Genomic DNA, 12,447 nt, shown 5'->3' on the forward strand with positions numbered 1-12,447 from the left:
CCCGAGGAGTGTGAAGTTCGAACTGACAAAAACTTAAAAAAAAAATCTCCTTCCCATACTATTTACTGCTTCTGAAAACCTGCTGAAATATCAGTTCCTACTCGATGGCACACAAATATAATCCGTGAACTGCCAGAAGTCCAGGCTGGGTTTAGAAGGGGTCATGGTACTAGGGATATTGTAGCTGATGTTAGATGGATCTTAGCTGAAAGCAGGGAATACCAGAGGAATGTCTATCTGTGTTTCATTGACTATGCAAAGGCTTTTGACTGTGTGGATCATAACAAACTGTGGCTGACTCTGAGAAGAATAGGAATCCCAGAACACTTGATCGTGCTAATTCAAAACCTATACTTGGACCAAGAGGCAGTCGTCAGAACAGAGCAAGGGAACACTGCATGGTTCAAAATTGGGAGGGGCGTACGCCAGGGATGCGTCCTATCTCCATACCTTTTCAACCTGTACACAGAACAGATTATCTGGGAAGGCTGGGCTCTAAGAGGAGAAATGTGGGGTCAAGATTAGTGGAAGATCTATCAACAATCTGTGTTATGCAGATGACACAACCCTGCTTGCTGAAACGGAGGAGGACCTGAAGCACTTCCTACAGAGGGTCAAGGACTGCAGCCTACAATATGGATTGAGGCTCAATGTCAAGAAGACAAAGATTCTCACTACTGGGCCAATGGACAGCATCAGGATGGATGGTGAAGAGATTGAGCTTGTATACAGCTTTAGTTTGCTTGGCTCCACAGTAAAGACTCTTGGCATCAGTAGTCAGGAAATTGAAAGATGTATTGCCATGGGAAAGTCTAATGTTAGGGACATCTCTAAAGTACTGAAGAGCAATGGTGTCTCTCTGGAGACTAAGGTGCATCTGGTACAGGCCATGGCCTTTGCAATCACTTGTTATGCGTCAGAGAGCTGGACAATGACCAAGGAGGATAGAAGGAGAATTGATGTCTTTGAGCTGTGGTGCTGGAGAAGAGTATTGAGAATACCATGGACTGCTAGGAAAACAAACAGATTTGTCATGTAAAGGGTTAAACCGGGTGGCTCCTTGGAGGCAAGGATTTTGAGGCTCCGTCTAACATACTTTGGACATGTTGTAAGAAGAGATCGGTCCTTGGAGAAGGACATCATGCTTGGGAGGGTGGAGGGACAGCGCAGGAGAGGAAGGCCCTCTATGAGGTGGTTTGATTCAGTGACTGGGATAATTGGGATGGGAGTGTCAGAGACAGTGCGATTGGCAGAGTACAGAGCAGAGTTTATGGCTGTTGTACATAGGGTTGCTATGAGTTGCAAATGACTCGACGGCACATAACAACAACAACAACAAGGGTAAGTAGCTGTGTTTCCAGCCCAAAGACACTTTGTTTGAATCCACTAGCTGCTCCAGAACGAGGAAAAAGATTGGCAATCTCTTCTCGTGCAATTTACCGTTTCTGAGAGTAGAGTGTCAGCTATGAGTTGCTTGTGTCTTGAGGATACCTAACTACAAAATTGACTTAGACACATGGTTACTTCAGCACTGGATTTTTATAAAGACTAATCTGGTAGGTGAAGTTAAGAAAAGTAGAGCTGGGACTCAGGATTTGCTGCATGAAGGGGAACTGCTTCGGATAAACTCCTTGCTGTAGAGTTGAGTCCTAACCCCTAACTATCCTATAGGACAGATCAGAGCTGGCCACAGGGTTTCTGAGACCAAAATTCTGACAGAAGACGAGTATCATAGCTTTCTCCCACTGCAGTGACTCATGGTTGATAGCCCAGTGCTTTACTCCAGCCTTAATTGAGTTTAGAAATTTTTGTTGGCTGTCCCCTCCCTTTTATCTTTCTTTTCAAGAAAAGGAGCAGATGCAAATTTTGACATTTGCTTCTTTCCCTTGCTCTCCCAGAATTATCTCTCTAATTGCCTGGTTTCCTCAGTGCTCATCTTTCAGGGAAAGCTGACCAAACAACCCTTCACTTCCATCTACATCAGAAGGCCTCAATACTGGGAAATTTGTCACTTCCCTTGGGACCAATCAGCTCAACTTAGTTACATGAGTAAGTCAATTGAAACACAACAATTGTAATTACAGATGGATTGATTTTCCTTCCCAAGGTGCTCAGAAGGCACAGAAGAATTCAAGACAATTATCTGATTAGTCATAAAAAGGAAAAGGGGGGAAAAAAAGAATTCCAGCCCTGCAGATTTTCATACCCTTCTTCACATAAAACTATTTTCATAATGGATTGCTTCTTAATTGTTCATCTTATATTAATGACATTTTGTTAAATAAGCTGTTTGAAAATTAGTACTGTTAATTATGATAGTAATTGCACTAACACATTTATGTGCCAAACTTTTTTTTGCCAAAAACCATTTTAAAAATTAAAAGTCTTTTTCTTTTTTAGACAACTACAAGGTTTTTGTTTGTTTTGGAAGACCTGGTGAGAGAAAGGAGAATTTATACCACGGCTAAGGGAATAATATTCAAACAGCATTAAGCATCTTTGTTCTTAGGAGTTTTACTTCCTTTCACAATGTGCTTCCACCCTCTGCCTCCTGCACTTTCCCCCGTCAGTGTACATTTTCCACCTGAATCCTCTGATACTCTTCTCCACTTTTCACACTCTATTACAAAGCAATGGATCAACTATTTTGTTTCCTCATTTTCTGTTAACATCAACAGAAATACCTTACCCCTAAGCATCTTATTAAGGTATTTTTCTGAATGAAGACAAGATTTTCAATGTTAGCTTATTGGAGAATTACTTAAAAAAATCCCGATACCTGAATTTTTTAAAATGGATTTGATGGATTTTTAATGAAGTACATCCCATTTAGTATTTCAACAACCAAATCTTCGAGAACTGCTTCTCCTCCACCACTGTTTCTATTTCTGTTTACATCCTAAATTTCTGTTTGGTGCTAGTATATCATTAGTATACCAATAACCAGTCACAGAGCATCCACAATCTATTCTCCTTTCCCCCCCCTTTTTAAAAAACTTATTTTATTAATTTTAACGAACACTTACAGAGACTTTGGATTTCATTCATTCATTGTTGCACTCCTCTCCCCGCCCACTCCTCCTCCCTCCTTCCCAGTTTGCTCTTCTCTTTGAAAAGCAAGAGAAGTTCCATCATTGGTATACAATCCCCCCTCTCTGCCCCCCCAGCACACTCCACTATGCAACCTTCATTCTAGACAGCTCCTTTTGTAAGACATGAGACATATCTAGTCTTGATGGTTCATAATAATTAGCACTTTTGAAACATCTGGGCCTTAGCTTATAAAGCAAATATTTGATTTCTCTTGTCCTTGCCATGAGACATATCACACAATGACTAATATCCCTTCTTAAAAATGTGGCAGTGACCTGTCTGGTATTCTTCTTTAAGAGTATAAAATATTACTAGTTGAAAAAAATTCCTAAATTTTAGAAAATAAATTCCCTACGATTCTTACTTTAGGTTTTTGTTATTGTTATGTGCTGTCAAGTTGCCTGTGACCCATAGCAACTCTATGTACAGCAGCTCTGAACCCTGCCCTGCCTGAGCCAGTCTCACTAACTCTGACACACCAACCCTCATTGCTCCAGTTACTGTATCAACCCATCCCATTTGGGGTCTTCCTCTCCTGAACTGTCCATCCACCCTTTCGAACATGATGTCCTTTTCCACAGACCAGTCTCCTGGCCACGTGCCCAAAGTATGTGAGATGGAGCTTCAAAATCCTAGCCTCCAGGCCGAAAATTATTTTCACCCTCTCCAAGACAGAACTAGTTTTCTTGGCAATCCACGGATAAGTTCAAGATCTTCTCCAGCACCACAATTGGAAAGCACTGATTCTTCTTCTGTAGTCTTTAGTCATTGTCCAGCTCTCTGATGCAAAGCAATTAATAGCAAGGACCATAGCCTGGATTAGTCTCTAGACTGACATTGTTGCTTTTCAGTACTCTGGAGAGGTAGGTCCCTGACAGTAGATTTTCCTAATGCAATTTGTCTTTTGATTTTCTTGACTGCTGGTGCTTAAGTTTTGATTGTGGAGCTCAGTAAGCTGTAATTGTTAACACCCTCAGTCTCCTCCATTTATCATGTTGCTGCCACTAGCTCAGTTGGGAGGATCTTTGTCTTCTTTTTTTGAGCTTCAATTCACATTGAAAACGACAGTTTTTGACCATCTGCAGCAAGCACTTCAGGTCCTCATCAGTTTCAGCAAGCAAGGTTGTGTCATCGGCATAAGGCATGTTGTAGATGAGTCTACCTCCAGTCCTGATGCCACATTCCTCCTCATAAAGCCCTGCTTCCTGAATGATCTGTTCTGCATAGATTAAAAAGATATGCAGACAGAACACATCTTTGACACACTCCTTTCCCGACTTTGAACCATGCAGTGTTTCCCTGCTCTGCTCTGAAGAATGCTTTTTGGTCCAAGTTGCACATAAACACAATCAAATGTTTTGGGATTCCTATTTTCCTCAAGGTTAGGCACAATTTGTTGTGATCCACACAGTCAAATGCTTTTGCATAGTCAATAAAACACAGACAAACATTCCTCTGGTACTCTTTGTTTTTTACCAAAATCCATCTGACATTGACAATAATGTTCCTAATGCCATGGCTTCTTCTAAATCCTGCTTATATTTCTGGTAGTTCTCTGTAAATATACTGTTACAGTATAATCTTCAGCAGGATTTTGCTAGTGTGTGATATTAATGATATCATTCAATAATTTTCACATTCCGTAAGGCTACCTTTTTTTTGGAATGGGAATAAATATGTATCTCTTCCAGTCAGTTGGCCAACTAGTTGTCCTCCAAATTTTTTTGGCAAAACTTGTTGAACACATCCAGAGCAGTATCTGTTTGTTGAACTACATCAATTTGTATTCCATCAATTCCTGGGGCTTTATTTTTTGCCAAGTCATTCAGAGCAGCCTGAACTTCCTCTTTCATCACCATTGCCTCTTGATCACATGTTGTTTCATGAAATTATTCTGTGTCAGCCAATTCTTTTTGGTATTATGACTCTATATTCTCCTTCTATCTTCTTTTAATTTAATTCATTTACTTTAGATACTTGTTTCTATTTGGTTTCTTAATACTAAATACAGCTATGTAAAAAGAAATATAAAATTAAAATATGAAGTCAGTGAAGTTAATTGTCCATTTGCCTGAGTCATTTCACAAGTTCAAGAAAGACATTTTTCTCATCTCCTCATTCAGGTTTATAATCTTGGAAAAAATGCAACAAGTTGACTTATTATGTTTATTTTCCTTATCGATGTGTTCAACACTGTAAATTTTTAATGTTATAAATTGCCTTCAAGATGTAATTTCTTGAACTATTTCATAAAATTCCATTAGACACTAAATAGTGTAAGACTTCAAGTAAGAAAACCTTTAGGAAACATTTTTTTATGATGTCAATGATATATTGCTAAAAAATTTAAGGGATTGACAACTATTCTACATTGTAGGTATATTTATAAAAAGATGTAGATACAAATTTAGAAAGATTACTACCAAATATTTAGCCAGTAGAACTATGATTTCTTTCCCTAATGATAGTTTGTCATTTTTAAAGCTTCTATCTATAATTTAAAGGGGGAGGGAATAATGAAATAATATAATATGCTTCATCTACACTAATTTTTAAGGACAGCAGATTAATAGAGAAAAACAACAGTGAAGTTTTAATAATTAAAATATAGGCTTTTTAACTATATGTCTGTGATGTTCATTGTTATGGTAAATGTTTAGTTAATTAAAGTTTAAACAACGGTTTGTAAAATTTTACAGAGAAACAAATGAGCTTTAGATAGTTGTCATGGCTTTAACTTGCCATTATTTAACAAAATCAAAGATGAAATAAGTAACCCTACAAGTAAAATTACTTCGTAAAGTAGAAGTAGATAAAATATTATATACTTAGATTATCATATTTTAGCCAAGCTCTCATTTACCAATTTCAAAGGAAAATAATGAACTAGCTAAAAACAATGAGAATATTAACAAATCATAGCTTTATTTACTTATATAAAAAATTAGAATGCACAGTAGTCTACCTCTAGCACAAAACAAAATTAATGATCAAGTTACCTTGGTACAAGTGTTTGCATATATACAAAATATATATTAAAAATGGTGTCAATTGGCATGATTTTATTTTTACAAAATTCACCCCATAATTCTGTATTACATTCTGATGATTCCTACAATATTTCAAGCTTTTTTTGGTTATAAAATTAGTTTATTCCATAATACTTTGTCATAATGAATTGCATCTCTTTGGTAAAAGTAAGCTTTATAAGCATTTTAATAACCAGATTAGATAAAAATCTAAACATTTGTAAGTTGTTTTTAGTATGAGCAAAAGACTGGCAACTGAGAAGTAGCTCACATGTGAGTGGTTATCGATTGGTAGTTAAAACACAAACTCAGAAAAATGTTTATGCTACATCAGTTAAGAGGACAAGGAAACAGTTTTATATCTCAAATTTCTTGTATCAGAAAGCATTCTTTCAATTCCAGTTAAAAAGAAATAGTTATAATGAATTGGTAATTATACATCTTTATATACTGCACGGTGGCAACATAATACTTTAAAAGGAAGCACAGTTTTTTTTTTAAAAGGAAGCACTTAGTTGAAAAGGAAATGTACAACAATTTAGGACTGTACAACAATGAAAGAAATTTTTTTTAAATTTTATTTTCTTTTAGGAGAAAAGCAAACTGCGGGGGTGGATAGGGAGGAAAGTGTGCAATAATGTATGAATGGAAATCCAAAGTCTTTGTAAACTTTCATTAACATTTAATAAAAATAAATGGAAGAAAAAAGAATTAAAAAATAACAATACCAAAGTTTGACAATGGCACTGGCAGTCAGATGCAAAGCATACGCTTTAAGGAAAAAGGGTAGGTGTGACACGAAAATACTTTCTTTCAATAAATACTTTGACTACACTATTAATATACTCTTGTAAATTTTGTTTTAATCAAAGCTTACACATTTCAAACTAATGAAAAACTCTAATACGAAAGTAAAACTGAAAGCCTCAAAGTTTCATCATAAAATGCTACGGACTTCACAAAATGCTGTTAAGTTACTTGAGTGTTTAAGACAGCCCCCACGGTTAAGCAAAGCACTTAGATGTCTGGCTTAAAATACTGGGAATGCCTCTGCTATTCTATGCATAAGAGCCTAAATTATAGCAAAAGCACAGCTTTTATATGCATTGAAGAATAAAAAATACGTGAATTGCTTTATTGTGATATTGGGTTTACGGAGGAGGTATTTTGCACTTGAACTTGCAATATCTCTGAAATCTGTCTGTAAATCTACAGAAACAAACTGCTACATCTGTTGCCTGCAGAGTAGGTCATGAATTCTAACCAGTCAGTTAGCATGTGAGTTTTTATCACTGTACCACCACCATCTTTGGGACCATGAGAATGCCATGAATTGCGTCCTACACACATCCAACACTATAGCAACTAGTTCAGGAGTTCTTGGGTATTTGCCAACTAAAACTTGTTTAACCTTAGAGTATAGGTATCAATGGCTGGCATTCTGATGTGTATCTTTGAAGAATAACCATGACACAAAGAGTTCCTTAATAGTCAGAGTAAATGTCAATCCAGAAACTGCAAATATTTTAAAGTGACAAAATATCAAAGTTAAAATAAGAACCTTGAAAACAAAGTAAAATGAAAACCATCTCTTTTCTGAATATCCAATCAAATCAATAAACTAGAGTAATATTACCCATCATCATCTACACATCAATTTCAGGATTGTAGTGGCTTTCATGTTGCTGTGATGCTAGAACCTTACACCTGCTTTTCAAATATCTTAGACTGCTTTTAGAAGAGCGTCCAAGAGCAGGATTGGCCATTGAGTTCTTAAATAATGGGGCCTCAAAAATGTTATAAATTGCAACCGAACATTGTCCACTCTATTGCCAGAAGACGAGCCCTTCCGGTTGGAAAGCCCTCAAAATATGGCTTATAAGAGCTGCCTTTTCAAAGGAGAGTTTAATTCAATGGCATGAGTGGAGCATGCTTTCAGCTGATGGGGGACTTTTATTTGCTGATGTGGCACGTCTCAAAATGTCCTCTCTTTGAAATAGCTGTAAACATTCATTAATAACTAAAAGATACCAAATATGAATCTAGAAAAATTTGAAATTATAAAAATTGAAATGAAACAAATTAAGATAGGTATCCTAGGGGTGAGTGAGTTGAGATGGGATAGTACTGTCCATTTTGAATAAGAATATTTTCCTCTATTGTGTTGTGAAAATTAATTTGAAAAGTTTTCATCACATTCATCCAAAATAACATTTCCAGGTATACCTTTTTCAAATTTTTTATCACATATTTATTTTAAAAAATAAATTGGATCAACAAAGTTATCACATTATTTACATGCTAACAGAATTTCCAATCCCATGACAGATATCACTTCTAATACAATTTTAAAAGGGATTGTTCAAATCACATAAAGATAGAAAAACTTTTGATTCAAATTCAAAGTTTTATGTATCATCCTCATGCAGGGGCCAAGCTAATCTTCTCTGTATCATTTCAATTTTAGTATATGTGCTGCCAAAGCAAGAGCAAGACCAAATTCAATATTTTTATCACTAGCTCCACCTCACAAACTAGTGGGATACTCTGTGCCACATTCTGAGCCTCTTGGTAAAAGAGGATGATATCTTAAAATTATAAAGCAAAAAAATTATAAAGCAATCATCTTTTGGTCTGCAAATATTCTACATTAGAAATCTTCAACACTGGGAATCTGCTCCCCCAGATGATTAAAAATACACGGCACTCTTCTCCTCTTCATGCTTTCTAGGGTCAAACACTGTACGACATGTGCAATTTATAAGTTAGGACTTATAAAAAGGGTTGCTGTTTGTTGTTATGTGCCGTCGAGTCGTTTGCGACTCATAGCGACCCTATGTACAACAACCCTAAACCCTGCTCTGTCCTGTGCCAGTCGCACTGCCTCTGACACACCCATCCCGATTATCCCAGTCACTGACTCAATCCACCTCATAGAGGGTTTTCCCCTCCTGCGCTGTCCCTCCATTCAGCCCAGCGTGATGTCACTCTCTAAAGACCTGTCTCTCCTTACAACATGTCCAAAATATGTCAGGCGAAGTCCCAGAATCCTTGCCTCCAGGGAGCAGCCTGGTTTAACCCTCTCTAGGATGAATCTATTTGTTTTCTTGGCAGTCCATGGTACATTCAATACTCTTCTCCAGCACCACAGCTCAAAGGCGTCAATTCTCCTTCTATCCTCCCTAGTCATTGTCCAACTCTCTGATGCATAACAAGTGATTGCAAAAACCATGGCCTGTATCAGGCACACCTTAGTCTCCAGAGAGAAACCGTTGCTCTTGAGTACTTTAGAGAGGTCCCTAACAGCAGACTTTCCCATTGCAGTACGTTTTTTGATTTCCTGGGGTGCCAAGAGTGTTGACCGTGGAGCCGAGCAAACTGAAGCTGTGAATAATCTCAATCTCTTCACCATCCATCCTGATGCTACCGATTGGTCCAGTGGTGAGAATTTTTGTCTTCTTGACATTGAGCCTCAGTCTATATTGAAGGCTGCAGTCCTTGACCCTCTGCAGTAAGTGCATGAGGTCCACCTCAGTGGTAGATAAAATAAATATAGTTTATAATAATCAATGTTGTATAACTTTTGCCCTTTGCTACTGGTAATATGCCTTAACTATCCTGTGTGAGAAAGGGAATTTCATCTACCCAGTTTTCCTTAGTATATTAAGATTCTATTCTTCAGAATACAAAATGCATAAGTTTTCTACATAATACATATGAGTCTAAAGACACGTATGTGAAGATGAGATGCAATTTGATCATAGACACTGAAACAATGTTAGATCGTATGTAAGGTTAAGAAGACTGAATTACAAGATATACATCAATAAAGCTGTGAAAGTATTTGTCCAGGAACAAAAGTGTTGTGTCATACATACACAGTTCACTTTTTGTCATATGTACAATCACAAGTTTATTGCTGATTTTAGCAGATACAAAACCAAATGTCAGTATATAAAGACAGGGATGCTTTTCATAAAGCCCAGCTGCTCAGTTCTTGAAGATCATTGCAGCCAAAGTGATCATAGATCCAATATAAAGAATAGAAGAAAGGACAGTTGTTCCTGTCTATCTTTGACCCATTTTTGCTAACACCACCTGTGAAGATTATGCATTTTTATGAGAATTATAGGGTTAATTTGTATAGGAAATATGGCCCCTGCTACAGTAAAAAGTGCAAGAAAAATTTTCACTGGAATATTCATTATTGGAACCATAGATTGTCTGAAAAGGTGGTTCTCCAATCTCTTGTAAATGCATGCATGATTATTATGAAGATTTAAACTTCAATTACATAAATTCTGGTGACTGAGGTTGCCAATAAGGGAGATTAGATTTAGGAGCAGATTAAGGAGATTAAGCAGTTGTCAAAGACGATTGATTTTGTCTTGGAAGAAAGCAAGTATTTTACAACATTTTGCTGGGTATATAAAGTAGCATTCAAAATTGCAATGCTTCAAAATAACTATGAGATATCATCTCACCCCAGTCAGAACAGCAAAATTTAACAGAACAGTAAGCAACAAATGCTGACGAAGTTGTGGAGAAAATGGAACCCTTATTCACTGTTGGTAGGAGTGTAAAATAGTGCAACCACTGTGGAAGGTGGTATGGCGCTTTCTCAAAAGGTTGCAAATTGAGTTACTATTCGACCCAGCAATTCTACTACTGGGAATATTCCCCAAAGAGACCATAACTGCCACCCAAGCAAGATATAGGCACACCCATGTTTATCGCGTCTTTGTTCACAGTAGCAAGGAGTTGGAAAAACCCAAGTGCCCATCAACAAATGAATGGATAGAGAAGCTGTGCTATATTGACACAATGGAATACTATGCTGCATTGAAAAACAAGGAACTCATGTGATATTAATCAAAATGGGTGACCCTGGAGGACATTATGCTGAGTGAAGTGTCTCAGTCACAAAAGGACAAATACCACATGGTGCCACTGTTGCAAAGCAGGACTGACCTTGGGGAGGAAACTGAGAAGGATGGGTTCAATAACGTATACTGCATTGAAACAGATGAGGGAGAAAACTGTTTAAGACGGAAAATTATTGGGTATTTTTGTCATGACAGGAGTCCAGAGCGAAGTGCGTTGTGGAGTGGACCTTGGGGAAGGGATTGTGAAAAAATGAAAGAATTTTTCTTTTACTTTTCCACGAGGGTAGTGTACTGGGGGGAGGGTTGATAGTGGAGAAAAGTGCAACAATGAATGAATGGAATACATTTCTCTGCAAATTTTCATTGAAATTAATAATAAATTAAAAAAAAAACCACAGAAAAAATTGCAACTCTCCAGAAATGTATGTTTGCCACTGTATACAACAAAGCATGAACATCTAAGATACACAGACACACACACACACACACACACACACACACAGAGTGCTTGTTCCCAGTTTCATCGCAAAGCAATTTTGAAAAACCACAAAAACTATTTATAGTGAGTCACAATATGATGAAAATATTCTCCCAAAGGAGAATATTTTTGGTTCTTCTGGCTTTGCATTTATCGCATCCAAAGATTGAAAAGGCCATGTGTAGAAACAATATATGCCCACAGACATGTCTGTTCTGTAGCTTAAGGCAATAAAAGATTAGGTAAACTGTTGTACACATATTTATTGACAGATTGATAGTAATGATGAGATTTGGGGTAGTCTAGGAGAGAGCTCTAACAACTAACTAGCCATATTCAATATCCTTGCATCAAGGTTTCAAGTAGGACCCCATTCAGCACTCTGATATCTGTGTTCATCTAGTGGTTTTAATGATGTCTTGACAATGGAGGTGTAGGTAACTAGAACAATTTATTTCATATACATCCTGTAGCACTCATATGGCCAAAGTCCACAGGATACTCTGGGCAAGAATTCTCAAGTAGTTTCCTTATTGACTGATGCCCACTCATAGATCTTAGTTTTCTTTTGTCAGGAGACAGTGTGTTATCTTAAAGTTTATAAATTTTTGTGGCTGATATGTATCCTGACCCCAAAATGTACATGCATAAAAATAAGAACCTCTGTCTCCAGCCAACTGGAAGACTGTTATTGTCAGTAAATGCTCATCATACTTTTGAGTTGCCATAAAGGGAGACAGTCTAGACCGATTATGAAGCACAGAACTGTAAGTTATAGGATAATAGACATTTGTATACAGGAAATCTCTGATGCAACTGTTATTCAAATATATGCACCAACCATTTATGCCAAAGATGAATCAATTAAGAATTTCTACCAAATTCTGAAGTTTTAAACTGATCAAACATGTAATCAAGTTTGCTGTTATTATTGTTGTTATGTGTCGTTGAGTCACTTGTG

The 12,447-nt window shown here is 37.0% G+C and overlaps 1 pseudogene; it reads right to left on the reverse strand.

Moving 5' to 3' along the window:
* Positions 1–9,825: 9,825 nt before the first annotated feature.
* Positions 9,826–11,466, reverse strand: LOC102872101 (annotated as a pseudogene).
* Between the last annotated feature and the right edge of the window lie 981 nt (positions 11,467–12,447).

Source organism: Elephantulus edwardii, unplaced genomic scaffold, assembly GCF_000299155.1.
Source record: "Elephantulus edwardii isolate Elephantulus edwardi_28Jun2011 unplaced genomic scaffold, EleEdw1.0 scaffold00018, whole genome shotgun sequence".
Classification (NCBI taxonomy): domain Eukaryota; kingdom Metazoa; phylum Chordata; class Mammalia; order Macroscelidea; family Macroscelididae; genus Elephantulus; species Elephantulus edwardii.